The following is a 22201-nucleotide window of genomic DNA, read 5'->3' on the forward strand; positions in this document are numbered from 1 at the left end:
TGTATAAAAAAAGCAGGCCAATGAGTCTTTGGTATTGGCAGTATCTTGCAGTATGCAATACACAACCTGCGGAAGAAAATCTGATTTCCACTCTGCATCAAATCAAACAAGCATTAACTTTAGCAAAGACAGTTTGGATTAATTCAGTCAGAGTAAAGTTCTCAGAATCTGACCCATTCTGGCCCATAAAAACGTGGGTGATAATCAGGATCTGGCCCATGTCATACATGGTCATGTACGTATGTGGCAATGTTCTCCTGAAAGAAGGAGAAAGGAGACAAAACCTTCAATGTGCTGTAAGAATGTTTCCACTGTGCACAGCATCCTAAACAACACATACGAGATTCAATAGATTTTCTGAAATCTAAGCATAAAGTACTATACGTATTCAGGATGAGCTTGGTCAACTATTTTTAGCCTCATATGCGAGAATGAAAGTGCACACACTGTTTGTACTTTTGCCTGTACTGAGATAACTGCCACATGGCACAACAGCAGCATGAGACTAGGTTGCACAGCCATTCAGCACAGATGCACAACATTACAATAGGCATTTTTCATATATATATGAATGCCTCTTGCAACACAATGTCTGTTAAAGAACAGAGAATAAATAAGGAACAGCAGTGTTTTCATACAACTATCCCCATCCTGAAAGTTAATCTTCAGGTAATTACGTCTTACTGCTCCATTACTTGAAGAACTGTATTACATCATCTTTAGCATGGTTTGACATGAGAAAGTGCCATCTGTTCTTTGCAGTATACTTCGTATCCAAATATGATCATAATATCTTAAAAAAGAGCTACATCTATTGAGCTTTTTTCATTTAAAGTTTGAGACTTGAAGCAAATGGATACATGCAAATTGAAAACTGGTCTCACTGTTAGTGATATGGTATGCTGATAAAAATACATGCTTTTCCATTCTAAAATAACAATTGGTTGCAACATTACACAAGTGCATATGGAAAACAACTCACTTTTAAACAAAGTTGGTTACCTACAAAATACCTTACACCTTTACAGAGTCCTACAAACTTAATTATACTTCCACCCTTTTCAACCCGTATGTGTAACAGAGCCACTATATTGTATCACTAGGGAATCTGAATTAGTTAAAGGCTTTTATAATTCTTTCCTCTCCATTTGAAAGAATGTCTGAGAAATACAAATGGAAAAAACATTATCTTGAGATTTTTTTGTTGAACTGTCTCATGATTAAAGGAATTCTTCCCAGCAGTCCTATAAACATGTAATTAAAAATATGCTATGCCACTTTTATGAGGAGAACAAGTAAGTAAAGATAACAAGGTCCAAAATCCCAAACACCTGATAGCAGGTAATTACAAATCTTCAAAATATATGTGGAAGAAAAATGGTACAAGCTTCTCTGTTACAGTTACCCGAGAGGTAGAAGCTTCTCTAAGGACAGGACAGGCAATTGCAACTGTTTGAAAACCTCAGGAAATAAAAATCTGAAGACTGTATCATGCTGCAAATATGCACACCTCCATTGAAGAACTCGAGTGCTACTTTTTTCCTTTTCTGTTTTGTAACATCTTAAGTATTCAAATGTCTGAGGCCAAAACCTATTCTGAGATGCTCCAAGAGCAGCAGATGATACATGAAGTTTCCTCTCTACAGGAAGAGACACCCAGCAAACAGCCAAAGACAGGGTGGTAACCTGTCGTAGAGACAGCACTAAGGCCATGGTGCTTTGCTATTCTGCCCTTGCTTGCCAGTCAGGCTCTACGACGAGCACCTGGTAACTCTTGTTCTGACAGCTATGAACTACACACAAGTGGAGGGCTTGGTTTTCATTGCAAACCTGGTACTGGCCTAAACACTGCAGTATGCAAGATACAGTAGGATAGACTGCCCACTGTTGAAGGACACAACCCAACCAGGAGTGAAGTCACGGCATTCAGAAATGAGCGACGTGTCCCTCTTCATGCATCTTCTCGTCCACTGCCCCCTGGGCTGCCCCTGGCCCCACTCCCCTGGGCCAGGAGGCCTCCACTGCCACCAGCAGCCCTCCTCCCACGTAACTCAGTGGGTTTCCAAAAACAAGGCTCAGCCTCACTTTCACAAGCTACAGCAAAAATGATACATTGCGAAGGGAAAGATATCCTGTCATTATGTAGCAAGGACTGGGTTTCGGATGAAAACATAAACTTTACCTTTTAAATGGGATGATCCCATACATTTAAAGATATGTGCTAGTGTAAGAGTATATTTGTATGAGTGCCTGTGTGTGTATGTACATACATACACATAAATACAGACATACATATATGAATATATGGTAATGATTTGGTTAAGTGGAACCAAAGCCCTGTGATAGTAACTCTCTTTTATAAATACCAACTTATGGTGACTCATTGGACCAAACAAATTATGTCCTGGAAGCTAAGCAGGGGAAAAAGCAAGCCCTTGTTTTGGGGATCAGTCAATATTAGTAATTTATTTCAAGTGCCTAATCATGACAAAGCAGATCTGAAACGTATGTTTAAGAACTTGCAGTTTTCCACAATAGGTAATCTAATTTTAAGAAACCAAAAGCAATTGCAAAAATATTTACTGAAATTGCTTTCATGGAAACAATGAGAAAACACTACAAAAATGTTAAAAATATTAAATCAACTTGACTGCTGCTGTATCTCATGAATTCAACAAGATCCTAGGCAACAATAATATTTAGAATAAATATTTTTCTTATGGGAATAGCATTTTCACTCAAATTGACCAGATGATATCAATTAAAAAAACAAAGATTAGATACAGAAAACCCATCTACTGAGTCAAAAATGAAACTGTACTCCAATGAGTACACTGCTTGCTTAAGATGATGTTTGTTTTTCTTTTCAAAGATCTTTTAAAGGGTGTTTTCCATTCAAGTATTTTGAACTAATTACAATTCAAAAAAGGATGAAAACATGTTCAGTAAACACACACACTACTCAATTAAAAATACTGTACACTTATACAAAGATTAATATATTAAAAACAAATCTAACAACAATTCCAAATTCTGCACTTAGGCTATATACTCACCAAAAAAAAAAAAAAAAAAAAAAAAAAAAGAGAGAGAGAGAGAGAGAGAGAGAGACAAGCAGAGAAATTAAATAAATAAAAATTAGTGATACAAAAATACAGTAACTTTCTACGCAATATACCATCTGTTCCACAAGAAAACCATGCTGCAGCAAGCCACAGGGGCTATAGCTATGAAAAGCCCTTGTAGACGAGCCAAACACTGTAATGAGCAATTCTGGAAGCTGCGGAAACTCATACCAGCCACCACAGTAAGGAGGCAGCCTGTGAAGCCTTCAGTGCGAAGGCATAAGCCTGCTGTCAGGCTGCAGGGACTTGAGCTGCCACAACGTCCTCAGAGAGTTCCCGAGACCTTGAAAGTCCAGGGACAGAGTTTTACGGCATACCAGCATGGCCAGGTAGCACTGAGCAGCCAGGGCTGGTTATTCAAAGTAGTGGTGTTTTGCTACGTCTTTTTTACAGGAAGGTATGTTTTATCTCCAGAGTTACAGACCTAGTAAACTGGATTTCCCTAACTTCTCCACAGAACACACCTCCACCAATGCTGCTTCCCGCTCTTTTATGGATCTTTTGTGCTGTGCCAGCTTTCTGTTATACGTAGTCTGGTATCTTGACAAACAGTTTAGGGAATGCAGGACTGGGCATCCTCGGATGCCGGCTAACCCCAAGGCTCATTGAAAAGAGAAGCTGCTATTGCATGCCAGACACTTGCTCACTCCTGTATGCCTTGCAGTAAACCTTGTACAAGTCTTCCAGCCACTCAGGTAAACAGGTAGTCAGGAGAGACCCAGATCAAAATAGTATGGGGTGCTGTCTTATGGTTAGGATGGGCAATTAGGGTGTGCATCCCTTTCCTTAGGGGTGGCAAAGGTCCAGGCACTTGGGATTATGTAGCATAGAATTTATTTCTGCCTCTTGTATTATTTATTATTCATTAGGTATGTGTTAAGAAGGTATCCTACCTTTCCTGCCATTGGTTGCAATATCACACCATATATAGGGTCTACAGCAAAGTCTGAGTTCTTTGAACCATGCTTGTTAAGCCTTTGTTTTTGCTCTCCGTCACCATCCCATGACCAAACAACGGAATCGCAGAACCCTCCACAATAAGGAGACCAGACCTGGATGAGAGGGAACTCATGAGCCAACACATTATCATAGCTCTCATTAATAAAATAATAAACTGCAATTACAGTGGGTTGCACACATACCTCAGGGTATGCAGTAAGGCACAAATTTAGAAATGGAATGTTTCCAACAACCAACAACAACCTAAACAGGCAAGGATCCCTATCAAACAATTAGGTTACTCAAGAACTACTCCAATAACTGGCCCTTTTTGCCCAAGGTTATATATTTTAAAATCATGTCATAAGCTTTGGTTGATCTGGGCTTTTTCCTCTTCATTTCTCTCTTCTATTTGTAGTACTTGGAAAGAAAAAAAAAAAGAAGAAGAAAGAAAAAAGAAAAGTTTCTCTCCCCTCTGGTCAACTCATCATGTGCAAGATTAAATTTAAAATTTTAAATTACACTTAAAAGTGGGAAAATGCAAAGAGAAACCCAATTATCAGTGATAACTGATATTCAGTTCAGTGCTACTGGATTTCAGATAGAAGACCATATACACAGGATATGTAGATTACACAAGAACAAAACATTGTACTAGAACCTTGCGATCTTATTGTAAGCACTGATTTATTACGTCTTTTTTTAATGTTGAACAGCAGCAGGAGCTGTAAAAAAGTCTAAATGTATGTGTGTGTATATATATATATGTATGTATATATGCATATACATCTCAGAAATAATGCCACTTGAGACAAGATGGTATGAGACCTCAGTAAAAAAAGAAGTATCAAAATGACAGCATGCACAAACTGAAATGAAATGCAAGTTTCTCACATCTTTATCTTAACAAGCAGTTCCAAAACCAGACAGGTGGATCTCCCTGGTGAAACGAGAGTACAGGATAAGTAAGGTACAGTCCAAAATCCAAGCTCACAAACTCTGTTGGAGCTATGATGCCTTCAGGAACCCAGTGAGTTTCTTTTTCAAATGAATTATGACTACCAAAAAAAAAAAAAAAAACTGAAACCACAGCTCTAAGCCACTGTCAGTACCAACACTTGTATCTAAAACATCTTATATTCAAAACCCAATGAAAGCACCTTGGGGTAGGGAACATATCTTTACTCTTTCTTTCCAAATTACCTTATACCATCTGGCAATGTAACAATCCTTTCTGTTGAGAGTGCCCTTTGTGTCATATCTTCTCTGCCTGAAGTATCCAGAGGCTGTTTCCATGTAGACAGTTTTTCCAATATTCTCATCTACTGTTATTATATCCACTAAAGAGTAAACGTGGCATGGTGAAGGTTTCCATTTATATGCTGAGACAGTCAAGAGGAACATCATTTCAGCAGTACAAGTCCTTTCTACAACTATCAGCAATATCCCAGCCCCATGAAAGTCAGTAAGAACTTGCCCTTCTGCAGCTTTATTGAAGCCAGGATTTGATCCAAAATGACAGTTTTCATTTTATTCACAAGAGACTAGACAATTCACAAGGTAACACAAGCTGTGCTGAGCACAACTTGGTATCATCTTCTGCTCAACTGCGGGGCACTGACTTGAAAACTGTGGGATGAGGGTAAGATGGGTTTGCGCTTGACACAACAGAGCCCGAAGGTCAAGCAACAAGATGACAAGTGCTGGCATGATCCGAATGCTCTTTATGATATTCTTCACTTACATAATCTATTTACAGGGGTAGTCTGTTCATGAGTTGACTTTCTGGTCATATATTACAGCTAGGAGATCTGGAACCACTCATTCAGCCACAGAGCTGAAGTGAACTGACTGACCAGCAGGGTGGAGGTCAATGAGCACTATACACAAGTTGACTGTCATGAATCACCAGTGACAGGGCCTCAGAAGTAACCCTTTAACCTTCTGGCTAGAATAAGAGTGATATGATTACATCCTTCAGAAGCAAGAGGATATGAAAAGAATTCAGAGTGCCTCTACTTAGAAGGCAAACATCTTCAGGGTCTACCAAGATACGACCTTGGCTGAATCAGTCATAGGCAATAACAAGAACCACACTCCATAACTAGATGAATATTGACTCTTGCGGCATCACCAAGTCAGCAATGCACCAGGAACAGTGAATAACTTTAGAAAGGTCACCTGGACAGGTTCTGACTCCCATTACACCAAAATAAATCCGTAATAGTCCACTACAGAGAACTAACATGATTTTTTTTACCTGTTTAACAAAACGTGACTATGTATATGCATCAATACATAAATTTGTGCAATAAATGCCAATACTCCCACATTAATAATACAACTAAGTTAATTTACTTTAGATACTTTATTTTATATTTAAATAATACCACAAGTCAAATCTACATTAACAACAGGCCAAATCTTCCTCTCAGTGACAAACAATGCAGACCTGCAATCACTACGTCTCACGAAATTATTCCAGGCATACAGTACCGCAAAGGAGACTGAATACAACTGGAGGCAAAAGCTATGATCACATAAACATATGCAGGTGTACATGCATATATTCACACAAGCACACTTAAATATTTCTTCATGCAATATGGCAAACTCCCTCAATATTCTTTTGTAATCTGTTTTTATTTTATGAGAAAACATCAAAGCAGTGGTGCCAAAAAAGGCAACTTTTGGCTAAAATAAAAAAAACAGGTATAATTCCATCATATGGATGTGACGCTGTCTGAATTACATAATGAAACTGGGAAGCATGGTGCTCTGTCTTCTAGTGCATGAGTCTGTAAATAGCCACAAAATCTACTTATTGTACTCCTGGTGTGCCAGACAACCCACTTGACAGAGAAAGGGTCAGTCAAAATCAGTTTCATTTATTCCCTTGCTTGTTGGTTAAGTGCTTGAACTACTGACCAGGATCAAATGATGCTGCAACTAAATTAAATCAAAACAATGCAATAAGCAAATGAAAAGAGAAATACCTGCCATCAGCGAGCAAGATAAGAAGGCCTGCCTCACTGTCTCCTGAGCATAAATTGTATGTGGAGAAGCCAAACAATGGAAATTAGAGGATGCTACTACTGAATCCAACATGGTGGCTTCTGCTGGCTCTTAGTTACTCATCAAGGCATGCTTTTATGACTTCCAAATCAGAAAGGATTTTAAAGATTGTAATACTAACATTCTATAAGCTGAGGACATAATGCTAGAGGAAGACTTGATCTGGCAAGAACAACTTCTTGTGTGCAATTATAATCCACTACCAGTCACATTTACACCTCCCCTCCCCATTTTATTAATCTTCACCTCTAGACCTCATTCTCAGCTAGCATACGTCCAAAAATATATATTTAGCATCCTCGTTTTCTTCTTTAATTACTAAGGCTGTGAGAGAAAGAGAGAAAGAAAATTAAAAGATTTCTCTCACAGTTGCTCCATTTGTGGAAAACATGCACTGAAGCTTTGGAAAGGTCCACATAAAGTAATTCCATTGTCCCACGTGCATTTCTCTTTCGTGCCATGCAAAGGGTGATCTGGGGAGCAATGGAAGGAAAATCAGGAAGGAAAGCCACTTTGCCATTACACAGAAGAACAAGCAAAGACCCCAGACACGCCACTGTAAAGCATTACATAGGGGACTCTCACTGAAACTAAAGCAGAGGTTCTTCTCCTTACGCACTTATCTTTGACAAGTGAATGTGTCCAGGTTAACTTACCACCATGAAAGGTTCAGTCTTATCAACTCTGGAAAATGACATCTGTATAACCCAGAAGCAAAGCAAGCATTTCCAGGCTGCTGTATTCGTGCACCTTGTCCTTCCTCCAAGAGATGTTTTTTGCAGGATCTGATATACTTCCGATCCCTTGCCTATTACTTTCTCACCTCTCTGCCAAGCCTGTTCATAAAAGCAACACACAGTGACAAATTTTTGTCCTGATTAATTTTGTCCTTTTGTACTAACTAATTTAATGGAGTCACTGAAGTTACATGATAACAGTTTTAAACTATTAGTGAGCTGAATTAAAAACAAGGCAGGTTTGAAATTAAGGTTCTACATGTCATCCTTTCATCACTTGACATTTTGCAAACCAAAGTGCTGCCAATAACCAAACAAACCACAGAAAGGTACTATTGGAACCTCCACACTAATGCATATTAGTTCCAGCTTACAACCTTATTCCTTTACAAAACATAGTTGTCTCAAACCTACCCTACTAACCACACCAAATTAGTAGTAGTAGTTCTACTAAAGCATGGCTGATTCTGAAGCTTTCTACCAATAATTAACACTATCCACCATGACAAATTAGGTCAAAGCTGAGCACAGATTTGTATTTTTTAATTAGTAATTGAGTAAATCAGAGATAAAAATAAAAAAAGATTTGAACAATACGTCGCTAATAAATATCAAACATGACAGATAACTTACTAGACCAACTTTACCTCTCCATCCCAATTTTATTGCTACCATACCAACCTACTAGAGGTTATAATACCTGTACTTGGCATCACTCTAGCTCTAAAGCAAAAGAAATCTTTCTTTGAGTTTTCACTTCACTAATATCATGCTGTGATTTCCCACTCAAATATATTTTTATATAAACGACTCTTATCCTAACACATATCACAAATTTCTTCAGCTGTACTAGTAGTATCTTAGTAAGCCCATACCACAATTCAGCTGTACCTCACAAAATTAAAAAAAATATAGCATGTCCATTGTAGCCAAAATATCCACTGACTTCTATGGGAGTTTTGCTAGTATTGTAGGACCAGGCACAAAATAATGCTATGAGTTCTGTCTGGCACAATTTTGCTAGGAATTTTTAAAATAATTATATTCATGTAGCTTTGAAGAGATTTTAGAGCAAAACCTCTTTATTCCAAAAACCTAGTGTCATATTCATGACCTCTCATGATGATCAAGATAGACTATCATAATGCAAAGGACCAAAATGTCTGACTTTATGGTCTAAAAGTTCATAGTTAAGTATTACCTCTACTGGAGTCAGTGTAGAAACTTTCATTGACTTCAGTGAGGTTGGGATTTGGTCCTAAGGACCTATGAATGTCCAGTCAAAGATAAGTATCTTTGTTACTAAGGAACTATTTTGTCTCAGACCAAACAGAAAAAAATATGGTTTGGTCTTCATAAACATAACTGATTTTAAACACCAGTCAGAAGAGAAGTGTAATTGCTAGGCCATTGCTCTTGGGCTTGTTTTCACACATAAATTGTCAACATATTAACACAAGCACTTTAAAATAATACATTTTACTAAAGTGCTAGATATTCTTTTCACACCAAGAAATACAACTCACCTAACGACTGCTCTGAAAATTGACTATGCAAAAGTTGACACCATCCTTATTTGGTAGATGACTTCTTTGTATTTAAGTGTTCAAGTTTTTCCCAATCCTTTTTTTCCTACTTAGAATAGAAAATGTCAAAATTAGTCTCCCTCTGGTGTTACAGAAGACCACGAACAGGACTCTATTCTCTCTTCAACAATGTTAACAGAATAGTTTTATAAATTCAGATCTCAAGATGAATAGCAAGGGGCTGTTCACAGTTGCCATAGAGTATACAGTTATACACTATCAGTCTGCACAGACGCCAGCTTAAATAGAGGCCTACATTATTCTCCAGAGTGTTTCTTTATCATTGGTGAGGCTTATACAAAAAGAAGTAAAATCACTCTCAAATCTCACATAAATTGACAACAGTTAGAGCAAATAAACATTTTTTTCAGCTAAGTGAAACACTGTAGCTGTCTTTGAAAGACAATGTACATGTAACTCCACATATTTTAGGAGCTTTCCGAACAGACTGCACTCAAAATGCCATTCATTGAACTATGAACACTGTTAACACATGCCAGCAACTCAGCCTCTATTGGATACTGGCCTTGCCCTACAACTAAACAGTGTCATGTCCTGTTGTCAAGGAAGGGTAACCTCCACTTATTATTTCATAATATTCTTTCTTGACACACCACATGTGTTTTAATGCAAACCACAAATACAAAATACAGAGAATGGGTCATTTCTCTTATTTAAAAGCAAAATAATTTTGAGATCCTTAATATAAATATTCAAGGAAAAAAAAACCCACTGTCTAATAAGAGTAATTCTAATAATCCTGTTATTTTTTTTCAAAGATAAAGTTTCCTGGCTAAATGTAGATACTACTTTATGGGAAAACTGTTCATTAAACAATCTTATTTTAACAAAATTAAATATTCTGCTCTATTAAATTCTCTGAGATGGTATCATGTTCTACAACATGTAATTGGACATTTCTTTCAGCTTTTTAAATTGCTTATTAAAAAAAAGTCCAATATTTCTCCTCATTCATGAAGCACTCAATAAGGAGAGCAGCCAAGCCCTGAGAGTTGACTGCCAAGAGCAGCACATGAAAATTCCGCGCACACCACTAGGTTTTGGGGGGGAATAAGTTAGCCCAGTCAGGCCAGGGGCAACATTACAACCTCAGTAGCCAAGAAAGCCTTATATGTTAACATCAACTATATGATCATATTCTATCCAATATAGCCTGAACTAGTCTAAAATTCACTACAAATTACAGAAAATAATCTGTTTTTTTCTGCTTTGGTCTTTCACAAGCATTTTCTTATGAAGAGGATCAAACACTTTCACTGTATTACCTTTAATAGGTCACCTGACACTGTAGTTTCAATTCCCTTTTATCTCCTGTAGTTTTTACTTTTCTATTAAACTGAACTACATATGCAAATTATTTAACTTCTTTCCCATGTGACTCTTTACATGGAATTTATGATAAAACACTATTTAAAAAAGAAACTCTTTCTAACTATCAAACTTCAAGTTCCTCTTGTATGACAAAACAGTAATTAAAGCACGCCTTTTAAAAAATACTATACATCCTTTTTCTCCCTTTGGCAGCTGCCACAAATCAAAGATTTCAGTCCGAGCTCAAGTAGCTTGTTACAACTTACTAAAGTTGCAATGAAGTGAACTTATATTTTTAAAAAGAGACATATTTTTTACAGTTTCTTTGTGGAAATTAAAATTTGCCAGATCAAAGAGTGATATTTTTCAGAATTGATGAATATGTTAGTATAGAACTGTCAATCATAAGTGAAAAAAAGAAAAACAAAACAATAAATTAATTTTCTGGTAAACACATAAAATGAGGTGCAATAAAACATATCTGTGTATGCATGAAAATGGCTAGTAACACATTACCACCTGTTTAAGGTTTCTGTGTCAATTTTAGAAAGAAAAGAATTCTTTCTGCTGAGACTTTGTCTACACTGACATAGGTAGGATGTGCATAATCCCCATAGCAACTCAGAAAAATGGATATGCTTACTATATAAACTAGTCATACCAGCATAACCATGTATCAGAGGAATTTATATCAGATAATAAATCCACATTGGTGCACTGTACTACTTTAAGAATACTACCATCCAAGTGATAACTTTTTCTGTATGTAGGCAAGCCAAGCTCCCCATTGAGAGAAAGCGGAGAAAAAAACAGATACACATTTTTGTTTTCTCATATAAAAACCTCCACTGACAATCTTAAGAATCAGTAAAAAAGTAAAAGGCAGCACTCAATTTCAAGAAATAGTAGAAAAGGCACGCTCAGGGCAGAACGAATAAACACAGAAACACAAGCAGTGTTGTGGGCATAAACAGTTGTGTTCCAGACTTTACTGTTATTACTCTAGCGTACGGCGAACAGTGAGAGACCATTTTGCAGATGCACAAGATGTTAGCTGAAAGTCAAATGAAAGTAAGCGCCCAGAATCCACAAAACCTCCTCACACCAAGAGGAAACTCTTACATTTAGACCACATTAATGATGGTGAGAAACTAATCACAAGATAAAAAAAGGCTCAGAGACTTTTAACTTGACAGGCAAAGATACATACGATATTTGTATGCCTTCTGATTATTTCACATCAGGGATTTGGAAACACTGCATCAGATTGTTTCTCCTTCTCATACCCTCTCACTCCCTTTCCATATTAATAGCTTTGTGAGAGAGATTTATGGGGAGAAGTCTTACTAGGGACAACCCATTAAGGATGAGTAGTTAAGGTAAAGCCAGTTGTTTAATTTATGAATAAAAATCCATAGTGCGAAAATCAGAAGTACGTAGTGCCTCCCACTTGCCATTCCATTAAAAAGCCAAAAACTGTTTACATTTTTACAGAAATCAACATATTTAACTTCACTGATGATCTCTTAAGGTTCAAGTAGAGGTTCACTAGTTGGTTGTCAGGGGAAAATTTCTAATGCTTCTACTTGCAATGGATTTTTGTTCTTAGGCTGTCAGACAAGCACTTTTTTAAGTGCTAATTTCACTCCAGAAGGAAAAACACGCCCCCAATGAAATTCCTGTTTAATGTTTCCTGCTGAAATAGAAGTTGTTGCAAACTCTTATAAAAAACAGCTAAGCCCTACAAAGAGAAACAAAACAGTACAAAATTGCTATTTCCTATTAAAATGGCACAGCCAGCTTGAAATTGCCATTCTTACGTGATAACTTTATGCTACTCTAACTAAATGTAGGACCCAAAATTATTGACTGAAACACACTAGTACGAAATACTGTTCTCCAATTTTCCTGTCTAGCTTATGCTTTCAATCCCCTTGCTGTTTCTTCAGTTCTTCGGGAACTGCTAGATAGTTTCTTCCACTGAAAAAAAGATCAGTTAAACTACAGTAGAAAGACAAATAATTTTTTAAATGGTTATTTTAATTCATAACACACTACTTTAGAAATGCTGTGTAAGGAATCTGTTAGGAAAAAGAATAACCTACCTCTTTAAATAAAAGAAATTTAAAGTATCAGACTTATCAGATGTTTTTCAAATAGCAAAGGTATGCAGCCTCTGCATACAACTCTTCTACTGAGTTCCCATGAATATTAGTAATTAACTCTTGCTGAAGACTTTAACCCATCAGATCTAATAATGATTATGCACTTCCCCTGTTGGAAGAACCAATACTTTAAAACAATATACTCTCAGGCTCATCTCTTCTCAATGAGCAAGATAAATAACACAAAAAAACCATTTTCTCCTCTTTACCCTGTGATGGCCATGGCCATGAAGAATCAATTTTTGTTGGACCTGACTTACACTCTCACCTAGGGCAGCCGGAGAAAGTTAGCATATGGGCCTGACAATTTTATCTGGAATTCTTGGGCAGAATCTAGTGAGAATTAGGTGACCCTAGTACTTGCTGAACTCTGCTTACAGAGCAGGATGGAGAGCCATCCATATAACAAACCACAGCTTATTACAAAACCCCACCATCCTAAAGTTTGAAAGATGCCTTGCTTTCTTTCATAACGCTTTACAGGTCACATAACTGATCTCATCAACTTTCCACCAACAGCAATACTCTTAAATAGCATGCATTTCTCTCTTTGATGGGTATTACAGTTCTTAGCTAAGTAAACCACTTCTGCCAGACACATAGCTCCTATGTGCCAGTTACCTTACCCAAAATGGTTAGATTTCAAAACCAGTATCAGTAACTGCCCCCACTGATGACTCGGAGGGAAGGCAGTGAGGAGGAAGACATGCAAAATGGTACTTATTACTTTCACATTTGTTTAAATCCAATTCACCTTTACTCTTTTAAAAACAAGCGCCTAAATAAATGAATAAAAAAGTTTGGCGAGATGCTCTGAAGTAAATTTCCTGCTTTAAAAATTGTCAGCTTACCTAAAAACAATCAGACTAGATTAATATCATAAGTTTATTCATATAACTGTGTTCAGCCAACAGTATTAGAAACAGTTAAAAGTCAAAGAAGAATGGCCTTGTAGGGTGCCACCACATAAACTAAACATGATATACTGCCAAACACTCAAGCAGACACATGTACCATTATTCAGCAAGGACCACATGAATGCATATGGCTCTCTGTTTTGTCTTCATAGTAACAAGAAGGTTTGTAAACAGATCTCACATATGAGGCAATCTAGTCACTTGAGAATCTAAAAATCTGTCTTTGTAAAGAACAGTTTTGCACTGTTGCCACACAATCAGACTTAGATACACAATTAAAAGTCCTCTACATTTGTACTTTGGGACAAGTGCACTTACTTTTGTTCTTATCATACCAGTGATGTTTTAACATGCCACTACAGTCAGGATGTATACCTGCTATGCCCAGTGGCCACTGGAAAATACACAACACTAAAAATTTGGAATGTTCCATCAACAAACCTAATGACACCTTGTGGCTTTGTACCACATCAATGCTGTCATTTGCACAGTTGAAAACCACAATAATCTTAAATGTATTTACAGAAAGAGTAGTAACTTTTAAAAACTTGCATGGAAGGAAAAAGCTCTCAGCCTAATTTACAAATACAATGTTAACAATTTTTTGAAAAAAATCAGGCAAAAAATAAAAATCACGAAGCAAATTTCACATAGCCCATACCCTCATGTTTCAGAAGCATCCCCTAACTGGACGGATATGGAAACATCTGACTATAAACAAACATAGCATCCAGGTTACAGTGCACCTATCCAAATATGTCTGTATGCTGCAAAACTAACAGGCAAAAGACTCTGGTAACTTTAAAAACGCTGCATTTTGTTAGCTTGTTTGCTTATCATTTTCACTATCAAAATACTGATGATTCTGTACTGTGTCCTCATAACCTGAGGATCAAATTCCTCTGGCCATCTGCGGCAAGTTACAACAACAGCAGAGTTTAAAAACTAGGTCCACTGAATTCAGTCCTTGTTAGACCAGTAGTTCTTTCAATTTAGTAATGACTATAATTAGCCAGTGTCCCCAAAAGTCCTAATGATGACCAGAGCCCTCTTGTGCTAGGAGCTGCACAAACCCAGGAAGGAAGGTACTGTCTGCACGCACAGCTTCATGGAGCAGAGTAATAATAATAATATACCTATAATAATAATAATAATATATCTATCTATTAATGGTTTGTTTTTGCCACCTGGGCCACTTTCTTTACTTCCTTCATAATAAACCACAGCAAAGATTCGTTACAAGCAAAAAGGTAATACCCTTGTCTAAGTAGGCATATAGTATTTGCTATATTTAATAATGTAGAAAGCCAGTCAGGTTTTATATTAATGTTTACTTTGTTTCAAAATGAGAATGGAAATTACTTGGCTAAAAACTTCTAACGACCTTCATTAGAATTTCTATTACTTTAATGTAAACTGGCATTTAAAAGTTACTGTAATAAAAGTTGCTTAACATCTGAAGTAAAAGTTTAATTGGCTCAGTGACCACATTAAGAAGCAAGCCCTAAAAATAACACGTGACTATTAGTACCGATTAATAACAAAAGCGGAGCAGTCTTATGGGAGATTGAAACCGGGGTGCTTTTATTCATTTATTTGGGGTCCCTCCCGTGGGAGGGCCGCGCACCTCACGCAGGGAGACCCGCACGCCGGCGGGCCGCGGCGAGGCGCCGGGACCCCGCGGCGGGGCGGCCCCGCGGCGGGGCGGCCCTGGGATTTCCCCGCACGCGGCGCGGCGCCGCGACCGCGGAGGTGACATATCCAAGAAAAGCGGCGAGTGTCCCGTCCTTCCTTCCTTCCTTCCTTCCTGCCCGCCCGCCCGCCCGCCCGCGGCGCAGGGCGGCGGCGCCCCTCGCCCTTGCCCTCCGCCCCGCGGCAGGCGCCGAGGTGCCTCTTACATAACCGCGCCGCGCCGGCCGCGCAGCCCCGCGTTATATAATGAGCGGCGCCCTACGCGGCCGCCCCGCCGTGGCGGAGCGGTGCGGGGGGGGGGAGGGCCCCGGCGACGGCCCCGGCCGAGCCCCTCGCTCACCCCCTTCCTGCGGCGTTACCACGTCATGGAACATTCCCGGAACGGGCCAACGTCCCACCCACTTCAGGGAACGGTCGCCCAGGCGCGGCGCGACGCGACGCACACACACCGGCGCGGCGGCCGCGTTCCCCCCGCCGCGGCCGCGCAGCGCCCCCGCGCGCCCCCTCCCCCGCCCGTGGCGGCGGCCCGGCGGCCGCGGCCTCCCCCCGCCCCCGGCGCGGTGCCGCCGCCGCCGTCCCCCCGCAGGGCGCCCCGGCGGGCGGCCCTCCCGCGGCGGCTGGCTGCCGTCGGTAAGCGGCAGGCTGGCTCGCCGCCGCGGGAGGGGATTACGCAAGGCGGCCCGCGCCTCATCTGCATACACTTACATGCCGGGTATTCCCCACATTTCCCAACAGCGTGCCCCTAACAAAGGCCTCCCCCTCCCCATCCCGCCCCGCTGCGGCGGGGGGGCCGCTCCCTGCCGCACCCCGGGGCCGGCGCCGGCGGGTGTCAGCACCCACGGCCGCCGCCGGCGCGGGGTGACTTACCGGTGTGGCGGCCCGAGAGCCCCGCCGGCCGCCCCCAGCGGCTCCCTGCCCCCGCGTGCCCTCCATTTACCCCCGCCGCCCCGAGGCCAGGGAGCACCAAGTTGCAACAACCTCACTGCAAGTTGCTCCGGCGACACGGGAAGCGTCCGCGTCAGACCCTCGCCTGTCAAGTACTTTCTCTGCCGCGGTTCCCCCCCCCCCCAAAAAAAAAGCAAAGCCGCCGAATCGCCCCCAGCCCGACCCCCGCTCCAGGAGCGCCCCCTCAGCCCTGGCACCCGCCGGCGGCGCGGCGCGGCTGTCAGCTGGTGCCCGTGACAGGGGACAGGCAGGAGGCAGGCGCGGAGGCAGGGAGGAGGGGGCTGCCTGCAGCAGCAGCTGCTGCTCACCTGGAAAGTCTCCGAGGAGGAAGGAGGAAAGCCCTCTCGGTGCCCTTGTTGTTGTTGTTGATCCCGCTGGGCGCTCTTGTTGCTCCTTTGCTAAGGGCTTGCCTGGAGTGAGGTGGCTCGCGGTATTTCTTTATATAAAGACAGAGATATTCCAGCAGCCAAGGGGCGTCTGTTTCATGTATTTATCTTAAGGTAGATCATTTCTCTCCCTCTTTCTGAAGGAAAAAAAATAACAACAGTAACAGTGGTGAGGCTCAGTTTTACACGGGAGAGGCAGAGGCCCGGGGAGCCGCAGTTTTTTTCTGGCCGCGGAGGGAGGGAGCCTCTGTGATCTGCAGACAGGCTGGGTTATTCCTGGCACCACTTCCCAGAACAGAAGTTACAGGGCGGCGAGCGAGCGAGCGCGGGTAGCGCGCGGCCCGTGACGTCACCGGGTCCCCCAGCGCGCCGGCGGGGAGCGAGCGGGGCGCGACCGGCAGCGCCCGGCGCGGGGGTGATGGGCGCCGCGAGTGCGTGAGAGCGCGAGCGAGACGGCGAGCGGCAGAGGTGCACTGTGCAGACAGGGACAGAGGGGGAGGGAGGAGGCAGGGCTTCTGAGTGCAAAGCCTCAGCCTCTCCCCGCCGGAGGAGATCTCTGCTCCCCCCTCCCCCGCCTCCGAAAAGGGAACTCCCAGGAGAGCCAGTCTCAACTCGCCATGCAAAAGTTGTGCGTCTTCCCAGCTTGAGAATTTCCTTTAAGGATGTGGGATCCTCCTCCCTCCCCCCCGCTCTCCCTCCCTCTTTTTTCTTCCCTCCAGCCCTTCCACCTCCTCTGCCTTGCCTGGTCAAGATCACGTTATCTGTCAGGAAGAACCAAATAATACCAGAGTTCCTGGTGCTGGCTGCATTTCTTGGGCTTTTGAACCTGTTTTCTTGCGGTTTCCATCCCCCCAGCCAAGCACTGTGCGTAACGTGCCGCGCGAGGCGCATTTAAAACCACGTATGTCTTGGCCTCGGCTGCCCACACAGAGGTGGGTGCGCGGGCGGCCGCCTCGACCCTCACCGCTTCCTACGCTGCCCTTTAGAAGGGACGGTGGCAACACGCCGCCCAGCGCGCTCCGCAGGCGCCTTACGGCCGCAGGAGGAGCGCCGGTGCCCGCCCTCAGCGCGCGCCGGCAGAGCAGCCCTCGGCCTCGCCAGCTGTCCCCGGGCTCCGCATTTATGTTAACAGCCCTCCACCGACGAGCCAGCCGCCAGCAACGCCACGGCGAAGGGCTTTCCCTGCGACCCGCCCATGCGGCCGGAAGAAGGGACCGCCGGTCCCTGCGGCGGGCGGCGGCCCCCGGTTAGCGCTGCCGCCGCCGCCGCCGCCGCCGCCGCCCGCTCGCCCTCCCTCCCTCCCTCCCTCCTCGCTGGAGGCGGCCGCCGCCAGCTAGCGGCTGCCCTGGGCTCGCTCTCGCGCCCCCGCCCGCCGCTCACGGGGCCGCCCGCAACCAATGAGCGCCCGCAACGTCCCGCGGCCGAGAGGGCAGGGCGGGGCCAGGCCGGGGCCGCGCTGCCGCCGCCGCCGCCGCCGCCGCCGCCGCCGCCGCCGCCGCCGCCGGCAGCCCGTCCCCGGAGGGGGAGCAGTCGGGGGAAATACCCTCCGGGCGGGGCCGGGCGCGACCCGATGACTTTGCTTCCTCGAAGCATCTCGTCACTGCCCGTGCGGCTGCAAACACATCCCTGGCTTTCAGAACTTGTAACTAACCAAAGAGCGGTAACAGCGTGGTAAAATCCTGCATTTAAATAAGCCCTTACCTGTACTGCTAGTATCTTTGATTGCTAATTAAACCAGAGTGAGATTATTGGAAATAACGTTTATTTTCTCCATACGTGCACTCGATTTTTGCTATGGTTGCTCAGAGAATAAAATTAACCTGGCTAATTTTCTTGCCAGGCCTGTTGGCATTTTGGTGGTCCCATTATCTGTCTTTATCTGGTTTGGCTTCACAACACAGCAGAAGAGTGTTGGGTTTTTGAAAGTTAGTCTTAATCAAATTTTCAAACCAAAATCATTCTCTTCACATTAGGTTTGGGGAAACCATTCAACTAAATTGCAAGGCTTCCACAAGTTGATTCTAAGTGATGCCAACTTGCAGGACTAGCCCTGTTTTTTCTCTCACTTCTGAAGGCATATTATCACCTGAGATTATTACCTTGGTTCGCATCAGGAAAAAAAATCTCAGCCTCAAGGTTAGAAAAGAAAACAGGACAAGCGTAAATCCTGAAAGCTGTAACTCTTACGGCAGATACCAGTACAAATAAACCAAATTATTATTTTATAATTTAAATTGTTAACAATTTTAAGTAATTTCTATGCTTTTGGGGAATAAGGTCATAACAATTCAGTGTGTGAGACTGGCAGTCCTGGTACAGAATTGGTTAATAAATATCATGTCAACCTACTGTAGTCCCTGATGCCTGTTGACCTTCGTGGCCTTTGAATCAGATTCACAGTGATTCATCGTGACAAATTCAGTTGATGGAGGAGAACCTCAAGACTTCTTGGGTCTCATCTCAAGTGATACTGGTGTAAGCAGCTCACATGATCAAAATTTTACAATAACTAATGACTTCTATTACATAAAAGGCTTGTTCCTACAAACATTTTCAATACTAAGAGGATTGAACCAAAGCTCCTTGTCTTGTTAAGTCTGTAAGCATGTCTTACTTTGTTTTCCTGTTTTTCAGTGCAAGTAACACTGTCATTCCTGTCACTGAGTATTGTTTGACTGGAATTATTCTGTCTGAGTAAATATATTGACCTTGGGCTTGTATTCTTTATTTGTCATGAAGTCAGATTAATTCAATGGGAGATGGCAGTGTTTGGGATTTGTTTTAAACTGAGGTTTTCCCATCCTGCCCCCTTCCACAGCAACTCCATTTACCTTTGCCCGCAAATGACAGCTGCTAGTATCTTCCCATCTGGGAAGCAGCACACTCTTGACCAACGCATTTGACTTCCTGCACTATGCCAAGCATTGTTTGCTTCTCTTCTGCCACTCACAAGACTTTAGAAGTTCATTTTTATTGTCCCAGAGAAGAGACTTCAGAAGTTGCGGGAACAATAGTTAATGTTCAAAATCATTCTAAAGAACAGGTTTATGAATGATTATTCTCAAACCAAAGTCTTTGCATCCTGTTCCACATTCTTCTTCTCTTAGGATGCCTGAGTAGTTTTCTTCACAAACTCCTGCCAGTAACTCCACACAGAGGCAGCAGACATGTCTGAATCACTTACTCTTGCCTAGATGTGACAACACAACTTAATAATGATGTCCTTGCATGATCCTGTCCTATCACTTTCCTCTAGATTTTTTTCATTTACATTTAACTTTTAACAAAACTATCATTCAAACTTAGCTGAAAAAAAGAACTGAGGCAGTTTTAAGGTGTGAAATTTACAGATGTTATGAGTGAGTATAGATATTTCAGATTCATCGGAGTAAGTCATTCTTGCTGCTTGGAAAGCAGCTTGGCCATCATAGCTGCTGCTAGTAGCAAACGCAATAAAGAATAATAATATTCAGCAATGATGTTCACAGTTTATTAAACATTATAAATTATTCTAAAAACTTAGTTTGATCTCAGAACATACAATAAATATTCATCAGTTTTGTAAGCCATGCTGCTCCCAAAAGTAGATAATAGGAAACACTATATAATTTTTCTTTAGTGGTACAGTTGAGTTGAAATGTTAAATAACCATTCCTAAGATAGCTAACAATTTTAAAGCAATTCATCCTTTCTTTCTTTGAGAGAAATTACTTGGGTCCCTAAGCTGGTACCCACAAGGCCTGAACAATTGCTTCATAAAGTTGTTACAAATAAAGCCTTACCAAAAGGAGATACTTCCTTATACAAAGGGGTGGACACTATTTGTCTGTTTCAGTGTGACTAGTGTAAAGCAAAAGTGGAACCAAATGTATCCAGTTTACTGAAAGTCTCAGAGGGCAGAAGAACAAACTAAATTAGCGTTGGTGTTGTCGTTATGCTTCCATTTAGCATCCTCTTTCTTAAAGTCTGGTTAAATTAGAAAATCTATACCGACATGGGAAACTTTCTGTGAATGACTTTCCTCATAAATAAACAAGTATTAATGGCTTTCTATCAATGTTGTTTAAAATGCATCATGCATTATTTGTGTTGGAACTTCCTTCCCTTTTCCCTCACTCCTTCCTTCAACTGACTGGATTGCAATGTCTCTTACTGTCCTCCCCCTTCCCCCCACTGCCTTTTCTAACTTTCTAGTTACATTCAGTGCTCCTTACGCTTATCAGTAAGACTGCAAGATACTTGGAGCTGGCTTTCCAATGCTGGAAGCAGAGCTTACTTCCTCTTCAGTAAGAGAGAAGGGCTGTAAGGAGGATCTGCTCTTGCTCTGTTCATGAGTAAGAGAAGGGCACTGAGCCACACACTGCACGATGGGAGCAGCTTACTGTCAGCGAAGGTGAGGCGCCCTGCCACCAGGTCCTCCTCGGGGACATCCTGAGAGCAAGAGGGAGCCTCCATAGTGGCCCTGTGGCTGCAAAGGAAGGTGAGGAGGGAGACTGAACTGGATTAGAAGACTTCATGACAGTCCTGAAAGGGCTGCATTTGTCTCCTGCTTTACTTTGGATGCCATATGCATCAAAAGATCAGCAATATCAACAAAATTAATTCAGATAGCTGCAGGGATTTTTATTTCCAGAGATACTTACCATCTACTGAACCTCTCAAACTCTTCTCCTCAGAGATATCTAGCAGCTCTGAGTTTCACATATCAGTCATACAGTATCACGAAACGTATTTCCAGCCACAGCATTCCACTTTCCAATTTGTGCATATTGCTTTCATTCTGCTTGAGTGCTGTCTTATCCTACGAGAAAAGAGAAAAACACGGTGCCAGCTCACCCTCCCAACACATCTCCATATGTGTTACTTTATTCTGGGCTGCTGTATCTTGTTTGTCTACTCTCCTATGTAAACAAGAGCAATCTTTCCTCATGGGGGAGTGTGCCTATGACTCCTCCACAGAACACAAAGAAGTCACAGTGAAGCACTTCTTTATCCATGATAACTTCAAGCTCATACATCATGAAATGGTATGAAGGAGCACAAAGCTAAGGTAGTTAGCATGAAAAAGTCAGTGTCAGCATGTAAATAACTCTGGCAGAGGGCCAAAAGGAAGGGGAGTACAATTTGCCTGGTAATGAACAAATGGATCTATTTCCTGAAGGATAACTATTTTTCTGCTATATTGAGCTTTCCCTCAAAAAATGTCATTTTCTCCACATAAAGTATTTCCAGAGGCAGAACTAACATGCTGTGAATGTCAACAGCTTGATAATAACAGGTCATCATTTGACCTAGCAACTGG

The 22201-nt window shown here is 42.0% G+C and overlaps 1 protein-coding gene across 5 annotated transcripts in view; it reads right to left on the bottom strand.

Moving 5' to 3' along the window:
• The window catches only part of HIVEP2 (HIVEP zinc finger 2), a 152677-nt gene extending 130940 nt beyond the window's left edge, over positions 1–21737 (bottom strand). For 4 of the 5 annotated variants that reach the window (XM_064509070.1, XM_064509066.1, XM_064509068.1 and 1 more), the window contains exon 1: positions 16822–17539. The gene's annotated coding sequence lies outside the window, so the exon portion shown is untranslated. Of the gene's footprint in view, positions 1–16821; positions 17540–21542 lie in introns of those variants that run through there. The other variant, XM_064509067.1, reaches the window with a different exon arrangement.
• Positions 21738–22201: the final 464 nt, after the last annotated feature.

Source organism: Dromaius novaehollandiae, chromosome 3 (assembly GCF_036370855.1).
Source record: "Dromaius novaehollandiae isolate bDroNov1 chromosome 3, bDroNov1.hap1, whole genome shotgun sequence".
Classification (NCBI taxonomy): domain Eukaryota; kingdom Metazoa; phylum Chordata; class Aves; order Casuariiformes; family Dromaiidae; genus Dromaius; species Dromaius novaehollandiae.